We start from the raw sequence: 14,654 nt of genomic DNA, 5'->3' as shown, positions 1-14,654 counted from the left end.
AAATTGCAGGTTTTGTGTCTTATAAATGGCATGGTTTACTGTTTCCTTTGAAACATAGCCTGTCTTCTCAAAGCTCTTTTCTCAAGCCTAAAATCCACTGATTTAAATGAGCAATTGTTTATATTTTCCTCAATTTTATATAATTAAAAATAGGGTTAGAAGCCACGAGAAGAATGGTCTTCATTAATAAAGGTCATTTCAAACTGTAAAATTCACAAGATCAATTACACAGTGCATATAAGGCTACACCTGTGTTCAGTTCTGGTCCCCACAATTCAAGATGCATGCAGACTGACAGGAGAGAATCTAAAAGAGGGCCATGAAGATGATTAAAGGGCTGGAGAACCTGACCTGTGAGGAAACACTGGAGTTCTTCACTCCCTGGAGACAACAGGGCTCAGAGGGATCTCATCACAGTACTCCAATACTTAAAGGGTAGCTACAAAGAGAATATCCTTTTTTTTCAGAAAAAGAAAAATTCTGGCCTGTCAGAAGCTTGTAGGTCTTTGGTGCCTTATTAAACTAAATGTAAGCATAGCATTTTCAGTCTTCAATATAAATAACTTTTTAGAACCATATATTAAAAATTTGCAATATTTTTATCTGAAAAGTAATTGCTTGACATAATTATTTCCTTACTGTATAGGCATTGTGATCGAAGGAGTAGCAGCCTCTAGTGCAGTTTGTCTAGTGCTTTCTGTAATAAAATAAAATGGTTATAACTTTTAACAGCTCCAATTCCATCATGAGTAGCTGCATATTTTGAAAGCTTGGCAGGAAGGAGTCTTTGGGCTAGAAAGGTGCTTTTTACTGCCATTATAAAAATTCCTATAGCATTGGCAGAATTTCAAATTGTCAGCAGTCATAATTTTTTTCCATGTTCTGTATATTGCATGGATCAGACTTTTTCACTTCCTGCCAAAACCCTTGACATCTGAGAGCACTTTGTGCATATCACAAAGATGTCCTAAATTGTAATTTCATGCAGAATTCAAAGTCTGGATTGTGAACCACATGAATCTTTTCCTATTTAGAAAGTCTGTGGGGAAGAGGAACTGATCAAGTAATAAAATGATTCTGTACCTTAATTTTTTGTCTTCAGAATGATCTGTACACTTTGCTCTGCCAATTATAAAAATGCCTCTTGTTTCACGAAGAATATGCACAAGCTTGAGGAAGAAGACATCTAGGACAGGCACACAAGCTACCTGTGAAGTTACACAAGGAAAGCACTACATAAAGATTCTTTGTTGTTTAACCCACTAAAATAAGACTGGCCAAGTACAAACAACCCTTTAAAAAAGGAAAAAAACAAAGTCAATCTGGCACGGCTTGGAAACTTCTTTGTGGATATAATAACTAATCATTGTGGGACTCCATCAGAATATCGAATGATTTAATCTCCCATCTTAAACTAATGATATCAGAAACCTCTTCAGATCTCCAAGTTTATAAACCACTCATATTTATTTTTCTGATACCAAGAGGCCAGGTTTGCTGATAAGAAAAAATTAAAAAAAAAAAAAAGGAGAGATAGCAGGCTGTTATGAATCAATCTGACATTTAGACAAATCTGAGTTACGCCAGTCAGTGCATGCATCACAGCCAAAAATTTCTAACTGATAGCATTACACAGTTTTGGTCAATAAACTTGCAATAACTTGAATATGGAGTGGATTTTCTGAGTGGTAGGATTTGATTTTTCATAATCATCATAATGGTGTCAAAAAACTGTAGAGCTGTCATCGCAGCAGGGGCTCATTGCATGTACTGATGTATTTAATGTGTAGGATTACTCTAAAGTAACTGAAGCTGGCTGGCAAGAAGTCGGTGAGGGAGCTCTGCAGAGTAACTGATGTGAGTACAGCAGCCCAGGCTTGCAACTAGGGTTAAAAACACTTGCAGGCAGATCCCACTGCCTGTTTCTGGCAGGACCACTGCCAGTTTAGTGTTAAGTGCAAGGTGCAGCATTCTTCAGAAAAACACTTCTGTACTTAATAAATCCTCTGAAGATTCATTGTGCTGCTTTACATAATAAGACAAGATCCATGCAGTTTTATATATATTTGTATGTTAAATCAGTGATTCCTACAAAAGTTACAAAGAAAGTGTTAGCATTTGGACTGACTGCAAGGCAATCAAATGTCTGGCTGCTAGTGACCAGTCCAGTAGCTGTGAAGTAATATAGTACAGAAACAAACATCATAAATTTAGTAAATGTAGTTCTGGGAGACAGGACTGCTAAAACAATGACTTAGATAATTTAAAATATAAGATGAATTTGTGCAGCATTTTGAGTCCCAGAAGCAGGAAATACATTACAGAACAGCAAAAGATCACAAAAGAGTTGTGTGAAATGTAAGCAGATAAAAAACCAGTTTGTCACAGATTATATTGGTAATGATATGTATCAAATGCTTAGAACATAGTTCATATCTAAATTAACAATTTTCAAACTAAAGCAATTTTAAACTAGCCTAAACCCTTACTTACTTACTTACTTAAGTAGATACATTGTGTCACAAAAGCTGCACAAGTTTTTAGAAGTTAATGAGCTAAAACCAGTTTATAACCAGTTATAAAAATTCTTAACTCTTGGCCAAATACTCCTCATTTGAGGAATCCTTTCTTACTCCTGTCAATTAAGTTTATTATTTATAAAGACATTTCCAAAAAGATGTAGCTTGTCTTCTACACTGGTGCTTTTTTATCTGATACATTAAACACATTTTTCTTCTCTGAAATGTCACATTTGAGGTCACCAAATAATTTTCAACTTCATTTAATTGAAGTTTATAATTCTCATTTAGAACTCTGGCCTACAGGATTGATTATGGATCAATTGCCAGTTACTTTTAGACACAGAGAGATTGAGAGAGGTGCAGTTAGTTATTTTTCGAAGAGTTCAAGCAACACACAATTTATAGAGTCCAACGGGACTAATGCACATAACACAGTGAGGTGCATTTGAAAGTCCAGATATGTCCTTCTCTACTTCTTTAGGGTGAGAATTTCAAAAACATTGATGTGCTGAAAGGAAATGTCAGCTGACATCTCTTTGCCTTGACTATGTGGGAGATAGTATTGGTCTCCAGACAGCTTGTGACACAATCATGCTTCTCCGGAAACTCAGTGCTGCTTCTCATAGAAAAGCAAGTTGTTTGCTTGTCCATTCTTAACTTCTATGATCTTTTCTGTACTTGACAGATGCTGGTAACAGCTATATTATTAAAAAAAAAAAAAACAAAAAACCCCCAAAAAAGACCCTAGAAAAATTCAGAATTTCCTTGAACATTTTTAGAGACTGATTCTTCACTGTAGTGGGTTGACTGTGGCTGGATGCCAGGTGCCCACCAGAACTGCTCTTTCACTTCCCTTCTCAGCTGGACAGGGGACAGAAAATATAACAAAGGTTCATGAGTTGAGATAAGGACTGGGAGAGATCTCTCACAGATTATCGTCACAGGCAAAACAGACTGAATTTAGGAATATCAATTTCATTTATTAACAACATAATCAAAGCAGGATAATGAGAAGTAAAATAAGTCTTAAAAACACCTTCCCTCCACCCCTCCCTTCTTCTCGGGCTCTACCTTTTCCCCCTCAGCAGTGCAGGGAGATGGGAAACAGGGGTTATGGTCAATTCATCACAAGTTGTTGCTGCTGCTGCTCAGGGAGAGGAGTCTTTTCCCTTCTCTTTGAGGGGTCCCTCCCACGGGAGACAGTTCTCCACAAACTTGTGCAGCAGGAGTACATTCCACAGGCAGCAGTTTTTCATGAACTGCTCCAACATGAGTCACTCTTCCACAGAGTGACCCTCCATGGGTTGCAGGGGTACAGCCTGTCTCACCATGGTCTTCATCATGGTCTGGTGAAGCACCAGCTGGCACCTGGAGCACCTCTTCCCTCTCCCAAACTCACTTTGGTGTCTGCAGAGTTGTCCCTCTCACATATTCTTACTCTTCTCTAGACGCAGTCACAGAGCCACAGAATATTCGGAGTTGGAAGGGACCCGTAAGGATCAAAATTACTTCTGCACAACTTTTTTCTCTTCTTAAATATGTTATGACAGAGCTGTTACTAGCATTCCTGATGGGCTTGGCCTTGGCCAGCAGTGAGTCCATCTTGGAGCCAGCTGGCATTATCTCTGCCAGTCATGGGGGAAGCTTCTGGCAGCTTCTCACAGAAGCCACCCCTATAGCCCCACCCCCCCCAAAACATGGCCACACAAACCCAGTATATTCACCCACTTGATCTTCTCAAAGACTTATGACAGATATTCTAATAACTAAGTTTATTTTCCAGATATTTTGCTTAAATAGCCATCAATTTCTTTTTGCCAGTAGTGTATCAGCACAGACTTTGTAGCAGTTTTGATAACTAAGATACAGCTGGACAAATAGAAACTTATTCATGTCATTCATGTTTTGATTTATGGGGTTTGCAGGCTGTATGTATTTGTATTTTTAAAATATTCTTTTAAAAATTAATTCACATAGGGAAATGAGGAAGTGATATTGTCCTTCAGTATCCACAGACATCATTTTCTCCACATTAGTCAAGGTTTAATTATAGTAGTGAAGATTTTTCTTCCTACACATAAGATAGTGCACATTTTAATAGATATTATTTGGAAATGTCTCTTGATATTCAGCAGTTATCATAATTTGACTAACTTTATCTCATCCACTAAATTAAAAGTCCAGTTGACTTTTTCCTAATTTTGTTGTTGATTCTGTTTTCAGAGCTTGAAGCATTAAAGATCATTCATCTCTTATTTTTATCTTTAAGGTAAAAGTTAAGCAGGCATTTGATTGGCCACCTCTGTTTAGCTTTGACTGAAACTAAAAAAAATAAGAGACCAAGGAGCCCTTACAGCATTGAAGTCTGAACTTCCCAGACAACAGAAAAGGGTATGTTATTTCTCTCTGAAATCTAAGGATTAATTGCTTCGGTGAACTGTTTTCAAAAGCTACTTTCTGAAATGTAACTCAAGGAGAAGTATAAATTATTCTCCCTTTTGACATTCTCAAAAGGTTACGTTGGAAAGGAAACTGCACCTGAGGTTCTGCTAAATGGTGGTGAAAGACACAGACTGAAACAGGAAGGTTGGTTTTAGTCAATACGAGTTTTAGGTTTTGTAGGGCTTTCCATAAGATAACGCTAACTATTCAGAAACATGTCGCTTTGATTAAACCTGGATTGTGAAGGAGGAAAGATTAAGTAATCATTTGTCATTTGTACAGTGACAGTGGAGACAGGACATAATCATACAGCAATGGTACATGAAGTAATTTTAAGAAAAAAGAATAATTCATTTCAGTGTTACATGGGCAAAACCTGTACAAGTAGAATAAAGTCTGAGCAGGTGACTCAGATCTTACAACCTACATTCTGTATAGTTCTCAGTGCTTATGAATGTTTACATACCTGACTCTAGTTTAACACCAGCCACTCTCTGCTTTCATAGAAAAAAAGTCTTCTAAATATAAATTCAAAGCATTAGTTCTCTTGTGAGTCTGATTCTGCACTTCCCTCTATATTCAAATATCTGTAAAATCAACATTGTCTGACTCAGTTTGATTTCATTTCAATAAGATACAATGATTACAGGTTTCTGTTGTGGAATGGTGATAATCTGTTGAAGGAATTTCTCAAAGATTAAAGACTAGAAGGGATATCTTCAAATAACCTTACTAGTAAATTGGAATATAGCTTGGGGAGAACAAAGAAAATGTAGAAGTAAGAGTTTTTAAGCAGTGCAGGAAAAGCAAGTGATAAATGGGCTATTGCAATAAAATACTGAGAAGATGTATTCAGAAAAGTCAAATAAAAACTGATGTTAATTCAGTACTTCTTTCTTGCATGTGAGTAATTTTCTACATTTCTTGCTTGAATTCAGCATTGCCACTGATGGTTTGTTCAAGCACTTTTTTTTGGCTGAATTTTGCTCAACAATATTGTTCATAGAGGCCAGAAAGATTGCCTGAGGGTATAAGCCACTCACAAATAAACAGAAACTAAATTATTTTTTCTGTTGGTGTTAAAAATAAAGTCCTCTTGATTGTTTTCAGTGCTATTTCTGCTTTTGTTTTTAAATATGTCATAGGGGGTTTTATGCCTTATGTGTTGAATCTCAGGTGATATCTATCTGATACTTAAAACAAGGAAAACAATCTTAAATTGCATTTATGATTCTAGAATTTCTTTTATCCTTTGCCACTACCAGAAAAAAAGTTTATTTATTTACTATGATTGCAGTATTGCCTGTATTATATATACTCAGCTGATACTTAACTTCTTATTTTTTCTTTTCATCATATCTGTGTATAAGTCAGTAGTGTTAAGTTTACAGTCAAGTTTTATTTTAGTGCTCCCATGTTTTATAAGATGCTGGTTCATTTGGTAAGGTACCTCATCTGTATACATGCTGTATTGTTTTTAATGCAATCAAATTGCAGATCAGTTGCTCTAAGTTTCAGTTGTATTGGATTCACTGTAGCTTAAACTATCCACCCTAATTATTTAGAGACCCTTTATGGATAGTTATGATTGTATAGACATGGGCAGAATTATAAGTACAGAAAAATCATGTAGAATATATAAGATAATAACAGGAAATATGTATCACTCAAATGACACAAAAATTAAAAATGGAAAAGATCAACTGTGAATGTTTAGAAAGTTAATACTTAAATTTTTCCTTCGGTGTAGTTTGGAATGCACCCAGTAAAAGTTTTTCCACTATTTATTGATGAGAACTACTGTACTATCTGAGAGTTCATAAATCCCATCTACGTTTCATTTTTCATCCTGTTACTCATAGGATAGTGATGTAGATTGTCAATTAGAAACATTCAAAGCTGACAAAGAATTGGCTTAAGAAATTTTAAACAAAAACGCATCACCAAACCTTGAGTTATTCTAAACCGTTATAGCCTTGAGGTTGGCAGCAGGAAAATTACAAATTACCTTCCGGGCTCTCCCCTGATGTCTCAAAGAAATTATAGGGAGAAAGGTCAATTCTTCTGAGGGTGTATGCTAGGCATCCATAAGGTAGCATTATTCAGTAGTACTCTGGAGAAGCAAGTAACAAGCAGACTAGTCCACATGAGCTGTGTGTCCAACAATACTTGAAATCCCACTGTTACCACAGACTGTCTATATGCCCCAGTTATGCATTCACCAGGGTCAGTAAGTTATGTTGTTTAAAAATAACTGAGATGATTTCTGCACCCAGAAATATGGGGAAAATGGATGCCACTACTTTAGGTGGGGTTCGTAAGAACTCCCTGCCTTAACATGAGACTGAGGCTCCACCAAAACACAGAAAGTCATAGCTGCCTACAAGCCTCTTTGGAGGCCTCTCCTCTCTTCTATGGAGGCTCTTTCCCACGTAATCCATGTTTTTGGTTTTACCGAGGTGGTCAGTAGGAAAAGTGTCATCAGAGTTTACTCAGATCTCTTGCTGCAGCTTCCAACATTGCTTATGGAATTAGAAACTTGAAGGGAATCCTGACTGCATGAAAAAATAGCTGTCCCCATTTCTGAATCTCTGCCAAAGCCTATCATTTCATTAAATACAAATTTGTATTAGTTGCAAGTTTTCTTCAAGTGTATCCAGAGAAACTGAGGGAAAGTTTGTTTACCTCAATAAATGTCTCTGTAACAGTACTTTTCCCTTTGCATACACAAAGAAAGAATGGAGCTCTTTCAGCTTCTTTTGCTTTTGAGAAACTTTGGTAGGAACCACTCATTTGCATCAGTCTTTTCAAAAACATATGCATCAGGAGCTTCTCATTCTTGGTCAAAGCCAGAGTGTGTTCCACCAGTTAGCCTGTTTTCCCTTAATATTAGCTGATTTCATCTAGGGAACCCAAGGTAGGCTTACTCCACAGTATCTGCTTGAGAAAGTTGTAGTATTTGTTTCTTTACTCCTTTGCTTTTACAACTCAATATTTGTGTCCAAACTTTGCACTCAGAATGCACATATACTGACACTCAAAACAGCCAGTTGCACATTGTACATTTAAAGGAAACTTAAATTTTCACCGGAGTTACATTTCCGACTTTGATCATTGGGTTGCTGGTCTTTTGCCTCTGGTGATTATTCTAAAATTTCTCCTCTGAGGGGATGTAATGGATTTGTAATGGGTTAGAGCCTGCTACAGATATTTGAGTTTCCTCTGCAGGTTAGGTCAAAATAAATTTTAGGATCCCGTGTTTCTTACATTTTGCGCTATTTTTGAAAGTGAGATAGTTGCATTAGAACGTCATGATTTTGCTGGTGGACTTTTTATCTTTTTTCTGTACACAGGGATCTCTAGCCCACAGATTAATTGGAACCATGACCTATATATGTTGGTATAACCAAATAAATGTATCAGCCTAAGCTGAGAGATAGCCTGAAACAGCTGCTTTGAGAGGTGAGTTGCCTCATTCATGACAAGGATCAAAAGCCACTTCTCTGACATCTCCCTTCAAGAGAAAGCTGTGCATGTGACCATCTAAACCTAAACACCAAGGAACTAAAGTGAAGAGTCTTTCCTGTTGCAGCCAAGGGGAGAAGAAACAGCTCATTTTCTTTAGAAGTGTAAATAGGAATGCTTTCACACCTTATTTTCCGGGCAGGAAAGAGGTGTCCTCTGTCAATGTCAAAATCTTTCCTGTGAGTGGCATCCTAGCTATTTTCAATTTGAGAAATTTGATCATCTACATTTATGCAACGTTTCTTAAGATAAATATAAGTCCAGTTTCTCTAACACATTTAGCCAAAATCACATTGAAATTCCATACATCATTTTCTATTCTAATGTCTCTAAGATTCAGTAGAACATGTTTAATTTACAAGCGTTACAATTTTTAGAATAGTTAAACTTTGAGCTCGGTTTTCATAATAATATATGAAGATTTTAAGCAGATAAATATTAATACTAATGGGATTAATTCCCTAAGAGAAAGAAAAAAAACCTTCAAGATCTTTCAGAAAATACCTTCTTGCCTTCATAATGCAATTAAATTGTAGTTAAAATTGCAGTATACATTGTTAATTAAAGGGAAAAACCATCACTAACATTACCAATTAGCATTTAAATAATATTAATTTGAAGAAAATACTTGCACTTCAATTTCCTTTAGCTAAACATTACAAACATGATTCTTTCAGGACAGAAAGGAGAGCTGTAGGCACAATCCTCTTCACATGCTCTGATCAGGGTAGGAACCACTGACTCACACTCATGGGATATGTTTCTGTTTCTGTTATTAAAAAGGAGTGATGTCCTGAAATCTTTTCACAGCAGCCAAATTTCTTTAGATTTTGGGGTGTTTATTAAATTTTTGAGGGCTAGAATTTGAACTCTTTGAGGCAAGTATTGCACTCTGCTTAGCATTTGTACCACAACTACTGTGCCTTGAATTCAGCCAGAATACAAACAGCCTTTGAAACTTGCCCCAGACAATTAGGCTCAAGTTGAGAGACACATATCAACTTCTACAGGACACCCTGAAAAAGTTCCTTTCAGAAGTTCTCCTTTTTTCTGTATGCATTTACAAGGATCAACCCAGTGAAAACACCTGCAGCAGCCTCTACAAGGATACAAGCCAGAAGTAGGTGTGTTTTTCTGTCACTTAAAGTTCTGTACTGCTACTGACCATGGGAATCATCTTCAATGTACAGTAGTATTAGCTATGTCTTTAGTGGATTTATGAAACAGCTATTGCCTTGTTTCTGGATCTCATACAATTTTGTTCTTGGCTTTGTGACCTGCTTAGTGCCATAGGAGTCTAGCTATTTCCTGACTATAATTCAGTCTGTAATGGAGCTGGGGTGTAGACTAACCCATTAATTTAATGGAACAAGCCACAGAAGCTGATCGGGGATCAGTGAAGAATGGCTGGGCTGCATTTACAGTGCTAAGTTATTTTCATTAGAAATTTCTATTCAAACCAAAATTTTTCATGGAAATGTATAAGATTTGGAGAAATTTTGGTAAGGAAGATTACAAATGTGTTACATGGAATTTCTGACCTGATGGATAAAAGTTCAGGTGCTCCTCTCTCCTGAGTCAGCCTGGTTATTTTTGTTTCTGCAATTTTTTTCGATATCTGGGTTCAGACCCTGAACTGACAAATTCCACCAGTACTAGGGAGACAGAGGAGGCAACAGCTTATACTAATGTGCTTGCACAGAAAGAAAGAGTGAAATTTCCTGGGAAACCAGACATGAACTAGTATCTTTGTAGCAAACTGATGCAGTCTGGTGTGTTGGATTTCTCGCTCAGGCTAGCGGGGCACAGGTGAGCCCTCAGGCTAAAAGCATGGACTACATGCCCTCCCAAATCCTTATAGTTGAAATCATGAATGTCTGTCTTATCTATCTATCTATTTTACCTTACTCATATTTACCAGGATTCTTTCAATTTTCATAGACTTTTAGCACTTACATCTAGCTGGCAACACAAGGCACATGTCCCACAGAAGGGGAGGCTGGTGCCCAGGGAGCAGGACCAAACATGCAGCCCAGCACCTGGACACCCCCAGGCTCAGCTGGTGGCCCCAGGTGTCTTGTGGCAAAGGCAGCGGCCAGCTGTGAGCAAGGTGGGAGTCAGCAGGGCAAGGAAAATTTCTTCTTCCCTCTCCTCAGCAATTTGTGACACCACGACTGAGGGGCTGGCTCCACCCTTCGGGCTCCCCACCACAAGACACCAGTGCAGCTGATGGGGCTCCAAGAAGAGTGGAGAAGGGATTTTAGTACCCCTGGAATTGCAGTACCCCAGGGGCTGATCTTGGGGGCTGTGCCACTGATCATCTGGAGGAGGCAATGGAGTGCTTGATCCTCTGGTTTGCAGATTACACCAAACAGGGGGGACTGAAGCTGAAGTTCAGGTTCCCTTTGATGACTCAGGCAATACCACAGTGCCCAGTACAGGGAGGCCTCCAAGGCTGCTGTTGGGACTGGCCTCCAGCACTGCGGGGACACTCTCAAGCATCATTGCAAGATTGTGGGGCAGTAGGAGAGGGTTAGTGGTGCAGGGGCACTTTCTGAGGCCTGGAAAAATGACCAGTGACCCCCACCTTCCAGATGGGCAAAGTAGAGGGATGCAGAGTGTATCTCCACCAGCTGTACTTCATAGTTGACTCAGCTGTTATCAGGAGGATGGATTAAATGACCTCCTGAGGTCCCTTCCAATCTGAATTATTCTATTATCAAGTAGCAATCCAGTAGACCAGAAGTGTTTTCATAGTATGTCTGGTTGGAAGTCTCATTTGGAGCTGATAATTCCTACGCAATTCAATACTGTCTCCATTTGCTGGTTTTGACCCCTGTTGAGTTTCACCAGTCTGATTTATAGAGCAAAAATATGACCCTGTCATTAGATACAGAGAATAGGAAGTGGGGGAAAGAGTTTTAGGGGAAAGATGCTTAATTCAGCATCAATTTCATTTTGAATTTAGAAGTTTGTCAGATAAAGATGTGAAACTTGGAAGAAGACAGAACTATTGTTAGAGAAGAAAAATCTGTGAGAGCATAATTTTCCAAGAAAGGAAACCTGTGGATGAGAATACTGTATCACAAGCCAGAAAATAAGATGTTGAAAACAGTCATCATTGAAGCTGCACAAATGAAAAGGTGCACTAGAGAGGACTGTGCATGACAGAGGAACTTGAGTTTTCCTAGGTTTATCTTCTATTCCCTTGGACAAATGCAGCAGCAGGACCTTTGCTTGTTATGTTTAGTTTCTCTTTGTTTAAGTGTAAATTACTCTAGATTAGACTGAGGAATATAGGCTGCTTTGGAGGTCACAGGCTGTGGCATCACTTGTCTTAACTGGGTGGTGGGTGATGTTAAAGCAGAGTTAGTACTGGTTGGAGTTATTGGACTTTAATCTAAGAATTTGTTTTTGAAATTGTGAAGTCCTGACTAGCCACTACAGTATGAGGAGAATTGACCCAGATCAAGCAAATTATCAAGGAATATATCTTTCTGGAAGATACAATTTGCACTATAAATTGCTTAAAAATGCTAGGTCCTTAAAAAATAAAAAAGGACTCCTAGTTTTTAACTTTTCATTTGTAAAGCAAGGGTAATTTTCCAGAAATAATATATCTTGATAGCCCATGAAACTAGAAAAATGAAACTCCTGCAAATATACTGGATTGAAAGTCTGTGCTGAGGAATAATGTTCTGTAAAAGGAAAAATAAGAAAGTGCCTAGGAAGCAAATGCATACATTTAGCATAAAGTGGTCTACATGTAATCTATATCCTACTCACTTCTTCTCTGAGATTACAGACCTGAAATGTATATTCATAAGCTTTCAGACAGTGCCTAGTACAATGAGGTTACAAAGGTACTTGGTTCCTCTGAGTATTACTGCAATGTAAATTTTCAATTCTACTGAGATAATGATGTGAAAGGACCATTGGATTGAAAAGTCAAATATCAAAAAGTCAGAAAAATACTGAACTTGTACTTTTAAGCCTCCATGTACCAGTTTAACCCTGCAGAGCAAGAAGAGTATGCAGCTTTCTGAGTCCTAGTTTACCATGACATATAAGGGAAAGTCAGGAGGTATCATGGCAGAGCCTGTTGAACACTTCAAAGGAGTAGCTGTGCTTTGTGATGGTGAGCACACAGAGACCAGCAATGGGCATGCCCTTTGTCTAGGGCTTTAAGTGTATGTTGCAATTTAACTGTATGATGCTTGAGTTGGGATTTCAGCATGTTGCCGTCTCATGCTTCTAAACCAAAATGGCATGTAACGCCAAATATATCAAATAAGCAAACTCCATGTTAAAGGATGTTAAACCTTCATTGTGTGAAATATATAAAAGAATTTAGTGAGAGACTGTTGGACTCTGAGACCATGAGAGGTCTGGAAATAGTTCAAATGAGGCAATTTCATGCGTTATTTATAAATCCATTGTGGCATCTTGATAGCAGATTCTGCCTAGTAATAATACAGTTCTGAGGTATGATGTTGGTTTTTTTTTCATTGCAATGTGGAACACTGTTCTAGAGCACTACATTTTTCAGGACTTGAATAAGTAGTAATGGGTCATATAAACTCTTTAAATAGACAGAACTCAGTCATAAACTCAGTATTTGTAAGTCAACACCAAAGAAAGAAGGGCCTTTTGTGAAATACTTGAGAATGAAACAAAGCAATTTTAGACTATTCCTGTCTAGTAAGTCAAAATGATTATTTTTTCACATATGAAGTGTGTGACCAACTGAAATAGAAACTAAATTATAGATTTCAGGTTGTTGTCCAGATACAATCTAAAGTGATATATTTGAGAGCTCCAAATAGTTATCTGGGCTAAGAAAGGCATGAAATAAAAATAGAGATGGTATCTGCAAAGAGTTACTTCTTTGTACTTTTTCTGGGGTATTTTAGTGTCTGTCATCTTAGCTAGACTCCTTACTTGTATATCAAATAAACATTCTCTTTCTTTGCCTCTTATCCCAATGTCACAAATGCAACCATGGCTTCACAAGCTTTTTTTAGAAAAGCTGTCACATTAGAGTAGTAACAACAATTATTACTAGTAAGTCACATGACAGTTGTGGTATGTGCTTAAAAATTGAGCTGCTGAAAAAGTTTTAGTCCTAGTATTAATAAAAAACCCACTCTTCCCACATGGCATTAATAAGATGTTTGGGAAGTTGCTTCATAAACAAGCCCTTTAACCTGACCGTTTGGAACAGTCAGTGACAGAATCTCCTTCTCTCTTTCGTTTCAAGGATATATCAAATGGATCTTTGTTCCCTCATTTGCTTATTTGCTCTTTAGAAAATATCTTTAACTACACCTGGAGTGCTGCCCATGAGTAGTGCACATGGATATATTTACGTATGTATTTGTATAAACATATATGTATATACCCATAGTTATATGTTTAACCCAGCAGTTAAATAATCCACAGTATCCAAATGAACAAGCCCATTATGCTGCTGAAAACTGATAAGTGACTTTTCAGATAAGCCTAGAGTATTTTTTTCTCCTTTTCCTGAAAAAGCTCGTAAATCTTAAGCGGAAATATTCACTATCTCTTTACATGAGCACTTCTATTTTCTCTAGTTATGAGGTTAATAAAGCTGTCAGCGTAAGACAGATTGACTGATGACCATGGATAGGCAGAAAGTTTCCCCACCACAACTTGGACCCTTGACCAGGGATCATTTGCAACAGATTTCGATCATCTCTGTCTCCATGGAAGAACTATACTGCAAAGGATGATGTTTCCACCTCTGAGTAAGGCAGTTTGATTTCTTTCCATGACTTCTTCTAAGGCTCAGTCTGTTTTCCCTGCCGTAGTAAGTTATTTTCTTTATGGCTTCCTCAGGACAGCAGTCCAGTGCTATAAGGATTTTTTCCTTTTTTTTCCCCTCACGTGCTAAAGGTTGCAATTGCTAAAAATTACATATGATATATCAACCTTCATACTAATTACTCTGTGGATTAGTATTGGTTAAATGTAAGTTAATGTACTGCTGGTTAACATCTGCCAATGGGCTGCTGTAACATCTGTAATGGGTATGTATTTGGCTTAAATGCCAATTGGCTCCATTATTACTGAGAAAAAAATAATAACAGCTACAAGTTATCCCTATTCTCTGCTTCTAAACAGAAAAAATGGTGTTGCTGA

The sequence above is a fragment of the Neopelma chrysocephalum genome, unplaced genomic scaffold (genome assembly GCF_003984885.1).
Source record: "Neopelma chrysocephalum unplaced genomic scaffold, ASM398488v2 Primary Assembly neopelma1_22b, whole genome shotgun sequence".
NCBI lineage: Eukaryota > Metazoa > Chordata > Aves > Passeriformes > Pipridae > Neopelma > Neopelma chrysocephalum.
The sequence above is the reverse complement of the archived record's forward strand: the minus strand, read 5'-3'. Positions refer to the sequence as shown.